This window comes from Stenella coeruleoalba (assembly GCF_951394435.1).
Source record: "Stenella coeruleoalba genome assembly, chromosome: 10".
Lineage (NCBI taxonomy): Eukaryota > Metazoa > Chordata > Mammalia > Artiodactyla > Delphinidae > Stenella > Stenella coeruleoalba.
Window position 1 is genome coordinate 71295886 of NC_137156.1, and position 15797 is coordinate 71311682.

Consider the following 15797-nt stretch of genomic DNA (forward strand, 5'->3'; position numbering starts at 1 on the left):
CTGGGACAGACAGTTCTGACAGGCCTTTGCTCCTTGCCTCTTCTTCCTTTCTCTAGCCTGAAATTTGCAGTTGACGCCTGGAGGCACAGCAGCCTTCTTGTGACTATGAAGTCAAGAGCCATTATTCTAAGGATCACAGGACAGGAAGCTAGGAGGAGCCAAGATATTTGAAACTTTGACCAGCTATACCTCCCTGGGCTGCTGCATCCAGACTTCCCATTAGGTTATCAATATTAAATCTCCATTTAATTCAGCGGCTATAGTCAGATTTCAGCTACAAGCAGCCAAATGTAGCCCCCGTTAACGGAGAGCATTTAGAGCCAGCCAAGAAACCCAGCAAGCTACATTAGACTTCTTCCTCTTCACAAACTGCTACTTGTTAGAGTCTCTTCTAATTTGGCATTTGCTGTAGGCCCTTATCATTTCAACTGACTGGACAAATTTCCTGTCCTCCTTCCAGAAACTGGTTTTGTTGCCTCCATGATATTTCCCAAGAAGGGTATTTTCTTGGCTGACTGGAGTCATTCCTCCTGGACTATCTGCAAGGTTTCCCACAAATAGCACAGAGATTCATCTGGTAAAACTGAAGATTGCATGGTCATGGTGACAAGGATTCCTGCCTCCCCTCAGGCCAAAAGTCAAGTGGTGCAGAAGCCTGGAGTCCAATTTCCAAAGCAATCAAATAAGCAGCTAAAAGTGACGTCCTAGGACAGGGATTGGCAAACTACAACCTGTAGACCAAATTCCACCTGAACCTGCTTTTGTAAAGTTTTACTGAAACACAGACATGGCCATTTGTTTATGTGTTGTCCTTGGAAGTCTGCTATAATGGCTGAATTGAGTAGTTTTAACAGAGATCGTATAGCCTGTAAAGCCTAAAATATTTACTAGCCCTATACCTCCACAGAAAGTTTGTTCACTCCTCTCAGAGAACGACTAGCTATGGAAGAAAGACATATCAGAGCTCGAACAGTAGAAGGAGAAACAGTAGAAGAAACAACAACAGCTCCAGCCCCCTTTTATCCTACCAAACACAGTGCCAATTAGGTCTCTGCCCCAGTTCTGAAAGGTGCATTTGAACTATTCATTTTATGTGTAAGGATTCTGAGGCTTGTAGGAGGATAAATACCTCCCCTGAGGTCACATCTCGTGATTGATGAAGCCAGAATTCTAACCCAATTCTGTGTGGATCTAAAGATCACAATTTTAGTCATGAATCATTAACTATTACACTACATTCCTCCTCTTCAGTTTAATCCAATTCCTATGGTAAATACTAAAGACAACACAGAGAGCATTTTAAATTAAAAAATGACTATGTGGAAGGAGAAAATCTACTTAGTTCAGAAAGGTCCAGAACAAGGAGGTCAGGATACATGCCCCAAGATAGGCAGCAGAAAAGGAGATCCAGGACCTAAAATGGGTGGAATGAAAGTGCCAGTGAGAATGGAGGGACATTGTTTCTCTGTTCAAACTGGGCCCCGTCAGTGTCAGTCTATGTGGAGGGTCTGTCCAAATAGCTCTCCTTTCATCAGATGACATAACACCTGGAACGCCACCATTAGCCCTCAACTGAAAGAGGAGCTATCACTGAAGAATGGTGCTAATCTAGTGGGAGGCCTCTGAGGACCTGGGTCACAGGGCCCAGTGCTCACTCCTCAACATACTTCTGTGCAAGTTATCAGTGACTCCATTAGGTGTGAGCCATGACTTCATGCTTGAAAAAAAGAGAAGTGGATGACAGATGTTGAGATGGAGGACATGTGCTGAGGCCTGGGGATTTGCAGCGTATGTTTAGCCTGGGAACATCATACCACAGGAGAACACATATGGAAAGAACGGGGTGTGTCTGAAGACTTAATGTAAGTCTGATGCGAGCCCAAGTTTGGAGGTGGCCACTGGAAAAACTAACTTGGTCTTTGGCTTTGCATTAGTTGAAGTATGATATCCAGGGCATGGAAGGTGACAGTTCCATTTAACCCACCCGGGCAGAACACACCAGGATCTGAGAAGATGGAAGTGAAGGATATGAAAGGTCTGGAGATCAACAGCTGTACATCTATCCAAAAATTTTGAGACCCTACCATATGCAAGGCACAGTGGTCTTTGTTGGATATGCAAATGATTTTACCTTTGAGCAGGGTATACAGACATTAAATCAATGATTACACAAACATAGAATTAGGAAACATGGGCTGTGCCATGAGGCGAAAGTACACAGTGATGATGTAGGTTATAACAGGATCCTTAGGTTAGACTGGGTCTCTAGGAAGACCTGTAAGAACATGACATTTAAACTGAGACCTAAGAAGAGGTCAGTGGGTGGCAGCCTCTCAACCAGTGATGAAGAGCAATGCAGGCAGAGGTAACAGCAAGGGCAAAGGCCTGGAGGTAAGAAGGAGGAAGATGCCTCAGGGCATTTAGGCCATTTTAGAGGGCTGGATTTCAATCCCAAGTTCAATGAAGAGCTATTGGAGGGTTTTAAGCAGAGACAAGATAGGACCATTCTGTATCTTTGCTTTGGCTGCTGTGCGATTAGAGGAGGCACAAGATTAGAAGGGGAACGGCCAGCTCTAAGGCTGCTGCAACAGTCCAGCCTAAAGGGAATGACAATAGAGCCACGGAGGAATGTCTGGAAGCCCTGGGAATTGAACCCTGGAGAAACAAGTCTTTGTAGGGAATGTAGTATTTGTCTTCCTATCTCCAAATAGCGAGGATGTGGAAGAGGGACTGGTGTCCGTCAGTCCGGCCAAAGAAAGAATAAGTAGCAATGTCAGACGGCTATTGAGGAGGAGGTTTTCACTCAGCATAGAGAACCTCCAAGGAAGCAGTCACCTGGATGCTGCTTTCCAAAGCATGCTACAAAGCGGGGCTTCTGGAGTCTCATTCTGCGGCCTTTTAGATCCAAGAAATGCTCCGTGAGAAAATAACTCAGTAACTAATTGAACGAGACATGCCGTACACACTCTCCTTGGAGACTCACCTTGTACCTGACTGGATTCTGTAGCAGTACTAAGTCCTGCTGCTAAGAAACTAATTTGGCAAGATTTAAGCCACCATTTTCCAAACTTATCTGCCCCAGAACTCTATAATAAAACTGCCTATTAATATTCTGTGAAACCAGTGGTCGATGGGACACACTTTGGAGGACACTGCTGTAAAGAACTTATCCATGAGTTCAAGGGTGAGTTCTAAAGTTTCTTCCAAGTCTATAATCTGATGTTCTGTGTTAGGCTTTACTTTATTCTTGCACTTCCCTTTTACAAAGCGGATATTTCTGATGCGACAGGAATTCCGGTGTTGAGAGGATCATAATGCATGCAAAGAGTGTTATGAGATAGATGTAGATTTAAACCTTGACCCTCCCACTTACTAGCTGAGTGATCTTGAGTCATCTCTTTAACCTCTGTGATGTCAGTTTCCTCATTTGTAAAATGGGAAAAATGTTAGTGCCAACCACAAAAGTTGTAGAAAGAACTCAATGAAATGCGTAAAGGCTAGTAAGCAATCCATAAACGGGTGCATAGGATCAGTCAGGAATGGCCCTTGTGGTTACCATTAGCCAATGACCCAGGCCAGTGGTTCTCCAACTTCAGTGACATCAGCATCATCAGCACGATCTGGAGGGCTCGTTGCAACACTGATGTGGAGCCCCACCCAAGAGCATCTGATTCAGTAAGTCTGAGGTCCACCTGTTTTCTATTTCTAACAAACTCCCAGATGATGTCAGTGCTGCTGGTCCAGCAACCACACTTTGAGAACCACTCAACTAGGTTGGTGTTCAAAGTCTCCCCCCCAATTTTTCTCCATTCTGGAAGACAGGATCAGGCTTAATTTGCAGGTTATTAATGAGACAAGCCCAGAGTGACTTTCTTCTTACGCAGTTTCCTTCTTGGGGCCAAAACTTGGCTCTTCATGAAAGGGAACCCCCTACCCCACTCCACAGGTGTATTAGAGTGGGGGTGAGGAGGACAGGAGACACAGGAAGCGAAAACACATTCCAGGAGGGGAGAGGATCAGACTAGTTCACACATCTTGGGAGGCCTTTGGTATAGATGCTCGGATTCAAAGACTGTCTCCCATTTATCCTCCAGGCCTGGCTTGGCTCCTGGAGAAGCAATTAATCTTTGGTTCCATTTTCAACCATTTTTCTCCCATTTCAGAGCCCCTGTGGAGGATTTTCCTTCTCACTGGAAGCTCCTAAAAAGACAAGTCCATTTTTTTGGCTTGTCTCCATTGTTCCCAGGAGTTTTTAGGTTCGTTAAAAAAAATACCCATACTTTATTCTCCATTCAAAGTGCTTTTGCAAGTTCTGACACATTTCCTTGTACCATGTTAAAGGCATGGGGTAAGCAGGAGATGATCTCAATAGAAAGAATATTTATGAACTATTATATTTATAAACACCTGGCATTTACATAAACAAGGGAACTGGGATTTTTAACAAGGTAACCTCTCCAGTTTGGCATTCAAATAGAAAACATGCTTGTGTTTTTCTTGTGCATAGGGAATCTCATTGAAAGTACGTGGCACCCAGACAGTATTTTAGTAAACAGTGGTTTTAGTCTCTGGTGAGTTCTAAATTAGACACAACAGATGTGATATTGCAATAGTTAATGATTCTCCCTGGTTTCTTTTCATTTAAGAAGTGATGAATGTCATCTTTATGATGATAAGTCCCCTTGAAGGCTTTGCTGTGGCAGTTGCAATGCTGAGCCCAGAAAGGTGGAGGGACAACATGCCCAGAGCAGACTGCTGATAGCAGGCTCCTCACCATGGGTGTGCCCCTCCCCTAACTGTCTACCCCCTGCCCCACCCGCCACCCCCCAAGTGGCACCAGCCCCTCCTTTCATGTATGAAGAGACTGAGCTTCATGAGGGTCAACTGTCTTACCCAAGGTCACAGAACTCCTAAGCAGCCCAACCAGAACTGAACCAAAGTCTGCCGTAGTCTAGAGCATCTTCCACCCAGACTACAGTCAAAATATTTTGTAGAATTATAAGTTCCAATTTCTCTTGTTTTTATTTCTTGGCCTTAAAAAACTCCAGTTATTAAATTTTTTTTTCTTCCGTATAGCACCAGATGGTGGAAAGACACATATATTAAGCTTCAGACCCTGATCTCAAATCTAGCCATCACCACCTACCAACTGTGAGTATAACTTGAACAAGTTGTTTAGACTCCCAATCTCAGTTTCCTCATTTGTGAAATTGGTGGTGGTATTCTCTCTTCCTGCGGGACCTCTTGAGATAATGAAATGAGATGCTGTTTGTGATGTGCCTGGCACACAGTGGAAGCTCAGAAAATGTTAACTTCTTTCCTTTGCTATCCATTTGGTTTCTCACTATTCTTCACCATCTTCTCCTATGCTCCTTAATGAAGGCTGGACTTTTCTTAAATGTTTTGCCCCGTTCTCCAGGAAAGGCTTCTTTTCCAAGCTCTGAGACTCCCAGGAGATACACGATCCTGCAGCCAAGCACACTCGCTAAGACTCATCCATGTGAGTCATGGATTTTCTCTCTAGGACCTGCGCCTGGTGAGTTCATTTCCACATCTTCTTAATCCCATGTCACTAACAACAGTAGAATCAATAAAACCCACGTGTGATGCGAGACCACAAATCTATTTACCTGTTTGAATCAGGCAGGTACCTACTCTGTTGGCTCTGTCATTAAACTTCTGGGAAAATACTTTCCACACCTGGAAATATGAACTGGAAATCTCATCATGAGAGATTTTCCTGATAATTCCCAGGCTTCACTACATTGTGATGCTCAGGAAATTTTGACCTTGCTTTGTTTTGATCTGGACTAGAGTCAAAAAGCATCTCTTAAATGAAAAATCATTTTCAGAAGGGCTGAAAACGTGGAGCCGTTCATTCTGATTGCCACTGGGTGCTTTTCATTCTGCTCAGCGTCTTTATCCCTAGCATCAAAAAAACACAAAAAAACGTCGAATTGACTAGAGGCCAAGTTGGGTGACTTTGGTGAGAAAAAGTGTATGAAATAAGAGGTTATAGTCACTGAGAGCCTAAAAAGAGTGTAGGAGGTGAAAAAGAAAAAAAAATGACCTGGAAATTATACTTGTCTATTTCTTTTTTTTTTTTTTTGGACAGAACTGAATACATTTTCCAGGCTCTTGAGTTTAATTAAATTCAAAGGAACATCTCAAAGGCAAGTGAAAAAAAAAAGAACAGGCAAGACATTGAGGTGGCTGGAATAAGAAACTGTGTAGAATGTTATGGAAAGACAAAACCAAAAGCAAGGAAAGGAAAGATGATGGGAGAGGAGAGGTGGGGGAGGGGAGGGCAGAGAAGGGAGGGAAATATGAATTTGCCATACCCGACCAGAAGAAACGAACTTGTTTTCTGCCAGCAATACCCACAGCTCTGTTTTAGGCACTGGTACTTCCCTTAATTTCTAGATAGGTCACAGAAGCTAGATTATCTGTCTCATCTAAGGACACACTAGCAAATGGCAGAGTCAAGACCAAACCATTGCTGATTCCAAAGCCCATGTTCTTTCTAATCTACCCCACTACCTTGGCTTACCATTTATGCATTTCATTTTTTAGTGCTGGAGAAAGGGGTTAAAAATAGCTTTATTTCTATTTCTCCCTATAAGAGCAAAGTCAATGCACACGTTGGTACAATAATAATAACAGAACTCACAGGGGTTGTGCTCCTCCTTTGCGCCAGGTCTGGGCCACATGCCTTGGAGGAGTTATCTTATTTCGTCTTTACAGCTCCGTGGAGTAGGTACAAGCATTTGGGATCTCCTTTTACATGTGAGGGCACTGAGGCCCTCCCAGGTTATGTATACATGCTCGAGGCCACGCAGTTAGAGAGGGGAGCTGGGCTCGGAAGCCAGCAGAGTGACTCCCCCGCCTGCCTCAGTCACTGTCCCATCCAGGCAGTTCTTACTGGGAAGTCATTAGAAGAACACTCAGAGTTTCTGACAGCAATTTTGCTAAGAGATATTGATTTGTTAACTATTTTAACTTGCTCTTTGTTTCCTCTTTTTACTTACTCTTGTCCTCAACCATCGTATCTGTGAAACCATTGTTTTAATGTGCTAGTTTCAGATTTTCTAATATACATGAAACTACACACACATTAAAATAAATGAAAAAGTGATAAAATAAAATTTAAAAATTCATCTGTATACCACCTACCAGTAACTTTTATGCCCTGCCAGTGGTAAGAATATTTTCCTCCATCACTGTTCAGAAATATCACTTGTTAATGAGGTAGAAAAAGGTCAGATCATACCCAACACTTCTGAATGGGGAAGAAAGAGGCAGGACCCGGACTCAAGGATTCGACTCCAGACCTTTCCCTCTGCACCACCAGCCTCCCTCCTGTGCCTCCTCTATGTTCCCTGGAATCCCGAGGATGCAGCTGGGGGCTTCAGAAAGCTTTAAGGTACAGCTGATCCTGTCTTTATTTAAAATGCTTGTATTTTGTTCATCGTGGATGTTTTTGCATTAATCTTGATTCTTTAACAAATACTACATAAATTATTATGTGTTTTGATTACTGAGTTTATTTAAATGTTTTAGTATATAATACATTTAATATGTTGTCTTTATACCAACATAGTCAAAAACATACTTTTTAATATTTTTTTAACAGAGAAGGGGGGCCCACAAAGATCACAACATGGCCCTTATGAAGCTGATTACTTCCTACCTCTGACACATCCCCACTTCTCCCTCAGGACCTGGGACCCATGAGAAACCAAAACTGTACCAAGCAGTGTGCCCCACAGTGGCTCAGAGCCACCTGGCCCTTCAACTGCAAAATGCGAATGCGTTTTAAAAGCTTTACCTTGGTACATACTGTTTCTGAGAAACTCCATAATATGTAATTTTAAATTTCCATTCACTTACTGACGCTTATAACCCTTCTTGCAATGTCCTCAGCTTCTCTCTCTGGGGCACTTTAGTCTCCAGCCTTTTATCCATGATAAATTATCCATTTAATCAAACTATCTAGCTTAAGCATTTTTGGTTACTGCTTTATTTTTTTCAAACGAGAGGGGGGCATCCAACAAACCAGATGTGACTGTCTCCAGTTTCGTTTCTTAATGTACAAGTTGCAGATTCCTTATAGATCCTCCGGGGTAAATCACAAACAAGAATTAGCACATCACCAGCCTAACTTCCTCTTCTCAGCATGTCTGTTTCAAATTAAAGTGAACGACAGACTCAAATATCAAAGGCATATTGCCCCTAAATTAGCCAATCAGCTCCAAATACAGCTGGAAACAAGAGCAGGGGATAATGTTTTTCAATCAGCGGACAACCCTTTGAAAGTTTAATTATAAATGGTAGCCGTTTATTTCAAGCTAAATGAAATTTGCCACTTCTATGTAGGCAATACACACTGTATGTCATCCCAGCCCAGTCTCTTATCTCTTAGTGCCTACAACAGGGGGAGCAAAAATTATGTAGATCCCCATTCTCTGACTTCTATTATTTCATTATTCTTTGAAGGGAACGGAAAATGCTTGCTATACAATTGTTAGAAGAAATCAATTTTCTGAGCAGCTTTTTTTTTTTTAACAAAGAAATCGGTCTGGGTTAAACTGACGAGGCAGACTAGAATCCTTGGAATTGGGAATCCTGTTATCCATCAATGAGGACTGTTTTCCAGATCAGGGGAAAGAAGGGGTGGTCAGTTTGAGATTGGTCTCAGGTGTCAGGTCTGGAGAGAAACGAGGTTGTTATCTGTTCCTGTCAAGGAGACGATGACCTCCATCTCAGGGGTTCGCGTTCTGGAGATAATTGCAATCAATCATCATTTGCAAGGCAAGCCTTCAGAACCTTCTGCATGGGCACAGTGCAATCTTCCTCACCCATATGACCCCCACAGCCCCAAATTACATGTCACTTCTCCTCAGGTAGGAAGATCCAGTGGACAGGTATGGATTTGTCTGCCCAGAGCATCACCACCCTTAGGAAACTCCTCGTCCCCCACTTCATACAAGTGCTCCTCTCCTTAGCCCTGCAGGATGAAGTGTGATAACTGGCCAGCCTGAGTCAAGAGCCATCCCTCAAGTGAATCTAAGTGAGATTCAAAGTGTGACATGCCCATTGATTTGCAGGATTCCCATGCTCCTTGGAATCGAGCCCAGAAATGGAAATCTGATATAGAGCTAGTGAGGCAATGAAGCCCAGCCTTTGAAAACGGACAGACCTGCCATGTAAGTAGCTGAGTGACCTCATGCAAACTGCTTAAACACTCTGAGCCTCCATAGTCCTATATGTAAAATGGGGACAATATCTGTCCTACAAAGTTTTTGTAAGGATTATAGTTATTGCTTGCAAAGTTCTGGAACTACTGTAGCTACTAAAAAAATAATAAACATATGTAGTCATATACCAAATTATCAAACCTCATCAGCCAGTGATGATAAAATGGGGTCATATTTGTGTTTAACTCCCAAATGACTGTGATCCTGACTCCAGGTGGTGCACCCCCGGGTACCAGTTCTGCCCCTCCAAAACACCCTGAAATACCTCCCAAGTACTTCATCCTGAAGTACTGTCTCCCATGTGTTCACAAAATGGTCTGAGACCATCTCCAGGATGGATCCTCTGTCAGATAGCATCCACCATGTTTTCCTGTCTTTATTGTCACTGCAGAGTGCGCTCCTTATTATTAAGTCACCAGAGTCCAAGGCGGAGATGCTGTCCCTGATGTCCCCTTGTCATCGCTCCCTGCGGTGATCCAGTGGTGCTGGGTTCTGGTGGCAGTGAGGAGAAAGGTCTCTCCTCAGCTACCTGGCCTCCAGTTCATTCCTTATTTCCCAAAACAACTCAGCAAACTTCAAAGAATCAACAGCATTCAGAAATGATCCCATCGCCATTAATCCATACCCTCCAGAAAACAGTCTGCCAAATGTGAATCGACAGTTCCCACAATACAGACAGAAACCTTTTTGGAGCTGATGGCCGCTTCTCTCCACACCCACCAACACCCCCACTCCATCCCAACAATTTCAGAGACCCGAGGGCTCAGCCTCAGCCAGGTCACGCATGGAATCTGAGTCAACTCTTCATTAATCAAAACAAACCCTGATAAGCTGGGACAACGTGAGAGAGTAGCATTGATATATATACACTACCAAATGTAAAATAGATAGCTAGTGGGAAGCAGCCACATAGCACAGGGAGATCAGCTCGGTGCTTTGTGACCACCTAGAACGGTGGGATAGGGAGGGTGGGAGGGAGACGCAAGAGGGAGGAGATATGGGGATATATGTATATGTACAGCTGATTCACTTTGTTATACAGCAGAAACTAACACACGATTGTAAAGCAATTATACTCCAATAAAGGTGTAAAAAAAACCCAAACAAACCCTGAGTGTAGATCCCGCCCACAGCCAGTGAGTGACCACATGCATGGAGGACAGAGGACAGATGACATATGGGTTTGCAGAGGTCAAGGGGCTCCAAGAAAGGATGTGAATGTGATTCGTTGGAGAGTATGTAAATCAGTTTCTCCTCCTTCTCACTTTCTTACATATGCCCTGTGATATATATGGTTTTCTAACAATAAAGACAAATTATGATGATAACAAGGTCAAGGTACAGCATTATTATAAGTTATATTTCAGTTTGGCTTTATAGGATTATATAGATATTGGGTCAATAAATAATTTGTGTGTATTGAATCATTATCTATATGTTATATATTAGTATGGTGTACACTAATATATATTATATATATTAGTATGTTATATATAAAAATTCATTTTTGTAAGTAAATATAAAACTTTAGACAAATTTAACTAATTAAGCCTTTATTAATGGAGTGGGGTCAAAGGTAGGTGCTTTGGGAAACCTATTTAATTTTTATAAATAAAACACTGATTATAAATAGTAACATATGAATATATCAAGACTCTTGTATTGATCTTCCTAGGCCTTCAGAGCTAACTTTTACTTGCATGTACCCCAAATGTCATGCTGTGATTGAGAAAATCTGCCCACCAGATTTCACAGCCAATTGTTTTTGTGCCAGAGGTGCTATGTGATCATATATGAAAAGGCAGGAAACTCAGGGATTCCAGTGACCCATAAGTGGCCTATTGCCTAGTAGCAAGATTTCAATAAAAACCCTGCATGAAATGAGCCTCACACTTATAACAAAATGAGTCTGAAACAATCAAAAAATGGTATGAGGTCCATGACTCTATGACAAGGCTAAGTCCAGGAGGCAGGCAGAGTAGGACCACAAGGAAGATTCAACACGGTTTTTGCAGCCAACTTTTTCTGGTCACAAATGGCTGTTCTGTATAAATGTTCCTGAAAGTTCTCATTTCTAATGGTGGATCTTAGATAGCAATATTTCACCAAACCACAATTTTTAATGGATCATTACTGTTTTTGCATTTTGTCTTAATGTTACTTGTCTTTCATTTCCTTAGTTGGTTAAACTACTATTTCTTCTCTGTTTCTTGCATTTCATCTCTACTGAGGATGGTATGACTTCTTCATCCTTTCAAATTGATGAAATTAGATTGGGTCTGTTTCCTTAATTCCCTTAATTTAAATGGGTAAGACTGAGTCATTATGGATGAGTGATCTCTTCCAGACTGCCCTCCAGTGTAAATGACTAAGGGAATAAGGCTCTGAGAACTGAGTCATGAGGTCTAACCAGGCTTGCTGGGCAGGGGAGGGTGAAAGAGCCTGCGTAACTCTTTCCTGAAAAGCATAGTGGGGGAGATCTGGGTGAAACCAGAGCAGATCTGCGTGAAACCAGATGTCTTAACCAACCTGTTCTGTTCAGGTAAATTATTTAGTAAAACAAAGCCAAATACAATTTTAGTTAAATCCTATTTGATGAGAAATGGATGTTGTTGCATTGGTTGTTGTTTTTAAATTTTTATTTTGAAATAATTGTAGATTCACATGCATCAATAGTTGCAAGAAGTAATGCAAAGAGATTCCATCTACCCTTTGCCCAGTCTCCTCCAGTGGTAACATCCTACAAAACTGCAGTGCCAGATCACAACCAGGGTATTGACAGTGATACAGTTGAGAGGTAGGACATCTATATCATTGCAAGAATCACTCCTGTTGGCCTTCTCTAGTCACACCCATGCTTTTGCCATCCCCCACGCCTTTCTTAATCTCCGGCAACTGTTAATCTGTTCTCCATTTCTATAAATTTCTCATTTTAAGAATTTTATATAAATGAAATCACACAATATATAACCCTTTGAAACTATTTCCATTCAGCATAATTCTCTGGAGATTCATTCAAGTTGTAGCATGTACCAAGAATTCATTCAGGATTTCTCAATATGGAGATTCCACCATTTGTTTAATCCATTGGGACATCTGGATCATGATAGGCTTTTAAATATTGTACAAATTGCTTGATACTAATGAGCAGTTGTGAGGACACTTACTGGACTCCAGGAGTTGTTTTAAATAATTTATACCAATTTTCTTACTTTACTCTCGTGACAGATTTGATTAAGCAGATGTAATGCATGATTAAACTATAAAATTTATATAAACTATAAGATTAAAGAGAAGATGTCTTCTCCTATGGACTTAGATGAATCTAAAGGGAACTATAGTATAATTCAAAATTAATGAAATTCTTCAGTTGATATAAAATGGGAATTGAGAGAGACTAAAGTAGATGACACGGGACTAGTCACTTGTAAAAGGAAAATATATAAACATCACTTCAAGCATTGTTTTAAAAAAATTAAGTATGAGGCTTAAAAAGTTTGGAGCAAAATAAAATTGAATAACTAAAAAAAAACCGTCTAATGAAAGCTGGGAAAAAATTTGAAAGTAAAAATAAAGAATGTTAAATAAAAAATTATAGTGTTAAACAGCAAAAATTTCTTAATGTATTCAACATTATACTAAGTAAAAATGGAATAAATTAAACACACTAATTAAAAGACAGAACCTTTCAGATTGAATTAAAATGAAAACAAAAATAAGACCAAGCTCTACAATATTTAAAAAAGATACACTTCAGATAACAGGGTGGAGAATCGAGGAAAATAAAGGATAGAAAAAAATGTACCACACAAATAAGAGTCAAAAGGAAATTTAATATATGTAAGATTTATTCAAATTTTAATTTTCTTTAATTTAAAAAATTTTATTGAAATATAGTTGATTTAAAATGTTGTGTTAGTTTCAGCTGTACAGCAAAGTGATTCAGTTATACACACACATATAATATATATTATATATATAATCTTTTTATAGTCTCTTCCATTATACATTATTAAAAGATATTGTAATAGTATAGTTCCCTGTGCTGTACAGTAGGTCCTTGTTGGTTATCTATTTTATATATAGTAGTGTATATATTTTATTTTATTTTTTATCTTTTATTTTTTTTGCGGTACGCTGGCCTCTCACTGTTGTGGCCTCTCCCGTTGCGGAGCACGGGCTCCGGATGTGCAGGCTCAGCGACCATAGCTCACGGGCCCAGCCGCTCCGCGGCATGTGGGATCTTCCCGGACTGGGGCACGAACCCGCGTCCCCTGCATCGGCAGGCGGACTCTCAACCACTGCACCACCAGGGAAGCCCCTATAGTAGTGTATATATTTTAATCCCCAACTTCTAATTTACCCTTCCCCCTTCCCCCTTTGGTAACCATAAGTTTGTCTTCTATGTCTGTGAGTCTATTTCTGTTTTGTAGATAAGTTCATTTGTATCATTTTTTTAGATATCACATATAAGCAATATCATATGATATTTGTCTTTCTCGGTCTGGCTTCACTTAGTATGATAATCTCTAGATCCATCCATGTTGCTGCTAATGGCATTATTTCATTCTTTTTTATGTGTGAGTAATATTCCACTATATAAATAATATATATATGTGTGTGTGTGTACATATATATATATATATATATATATATATATATAAAAAACATCTTCTTAATCCATTCATCTGCCAGTGGACACTTAGGTTGCTTCCAGGTCTTGGCTATTGTAAATCGTGCTACTATGAACATTGGGGTGCACGTATCCTTTCGAATTATGTTTTTCTCCAGATATATGCCCAGGAGTGGTATTGCTGGATCATATGGTAGCTCTATTTTTAGTTTTTTAAAGAACCTCCATACTGTTCTACATAGCGGTTTTACCAATTTACATTCCCACCAACAGTGTAGGAAGGTTCCTTTTTCTCCACACCCTCTCCAGCATTTATTATTTGTAGACTTTTTGATGTTGGCCATTCTGACTGGTGTGAGGTGATACCTCGTTGTAGTTTTGATTTGCATTTATCTAATAATTAGTGATGTTGAACATCTTTTCATGTGCCTTTTGGCCATCTGTATGTCTTCTTTGGAGAAATGTCTATTTAGATCTTCTGCCCACTTTTTGCTTGTTTTCTTGATATTGAGCTGTATGAGCTGTTTATATATTTTGGAGATTAATCCGTTGTCAATTGCATCATTTGCAAATATTCTCTCCCATTTTGTAGGTTGTCTTTTTGTTTTGTTTATGGTTTCTTTTGCTGAGTGAAAGCTTTTAAATTTAATTAGGTCCCATTATGATAAAAACTCTCTCAATAGTGGGCATAGAGGGAACCTACTTCAACATAAAAATATATGACAAACCCACAGTGAACATCATACTCAGTGGTGAAAAGCTGAAAGCATTTTCTCTAAGATCAGGAAAAGACAAGGGTGTCCACTCTCACCTCTTTTATTCAACATAGTTTTGGAAGTCCTAGCCACAGAAATCAGAGACGAAAAAGAAATAAAAGGAATCCAAATTGGAAAATAAGAAGTAAAACTGTCACTGTCGCAGACATAGAGAATGGACTTGAGGACATGTAGAGGGGGAAGGGTAAGCTGGGACGAAGTGAGAGAGTGACATGGACTTCTGTATACTACCAAATGTAAAATAGCTAGCTAGTGGGAAGCAGCAGCATAGCACAGGGAAATCAGTTTAGTGCTTTGTGACCACCTAGAATGGTGGGATAGGGAGGGTGGGAGGGAGATGCAAGAGGGAGGAGATATGGGGACGTATGTATATGTATAGCTGATTCACTTTGTTATAAAGTAGAAACTAACACACGATTGTAAAGCAATTATACTCCAATAAAGATGTTAAAAAAAAAACCAACTGTTTGCAGATGACATGAGACTATGCATAGAAAATCCTAAAGATTCCACCAGAAAACTACTAGAGCTCATCAATGAATTCAGTAAAGTTGCAGGATACAAAATTAATACACAGAGAAATCTGTTGCATTTCTATATACTAACAATGAAAGTTCAGAAAGAGAAATGAAGGAAACAACCCCATTTACCATTGCATCAAAAAGAATAAAATACCTGGGAATAAATCTACCTAAGGAGGCAAAAGACCTGTACTCAGAAAACTATAAGACACTGATGAAAGAAACCGAAGATAACACAAATGGAAAGATATACCATGTTCTTGGATTGGAAGAATCAATGTTGTCAAAATTACTATACTACCCAAGGCAATCTACAGATTCAATGTGATTCCCATCAAATTATCAATGGCATTTTTCACAGAAATAGAACAAAAAAATTTTTAATTTGTATGGAAACAAAAAAGACCCCAAATAGCCAAAGCAATCTTGAGAAAGAAAAACAGAGCTGGAGGAATTTGGCTCCCTGACTTAAGACTGTACAAAGCTACAGTAATCAAAACAGTATGGTACTGGCACAGAAACAGAAATGTAGATCAATGGAACAGGATAAAAAGCCCAGAAATAAACCCATGCACCGACAGTCAATTAATCTATGACAAAGGAGGCAAGA

At 40.4% G+C, this 15797-nt stretch overlaps 1 long non-coding RNA gene across 2 annotated transcripts in view; it reads left to right on the plus strand.

The window, feature by feature from the left end:
- The first annotated feature begins 7026 nt into the window (after nucleotides 1-7026).
- LOC307193513 overlaps nucleotides 7027-15797 on the plus strand; it is a 63528-nt gene continuing 54757 nt past the window's right edge. The window contains exons 1-2 of one of the 2 annotated variants that reach the window (XR_013830343.1): nucleotides 7027-7423; nucleotides 9006-9206. This is a non-coding gene — a long non-coding RNA (uncharacterized lncRNA). The remainder of the gene's footprint in view (nucleotides 7424-9005; nucleotides 9207-15797) is intronic. The other variant, XR_013830344.1, reaches the window with a different exon arrangement.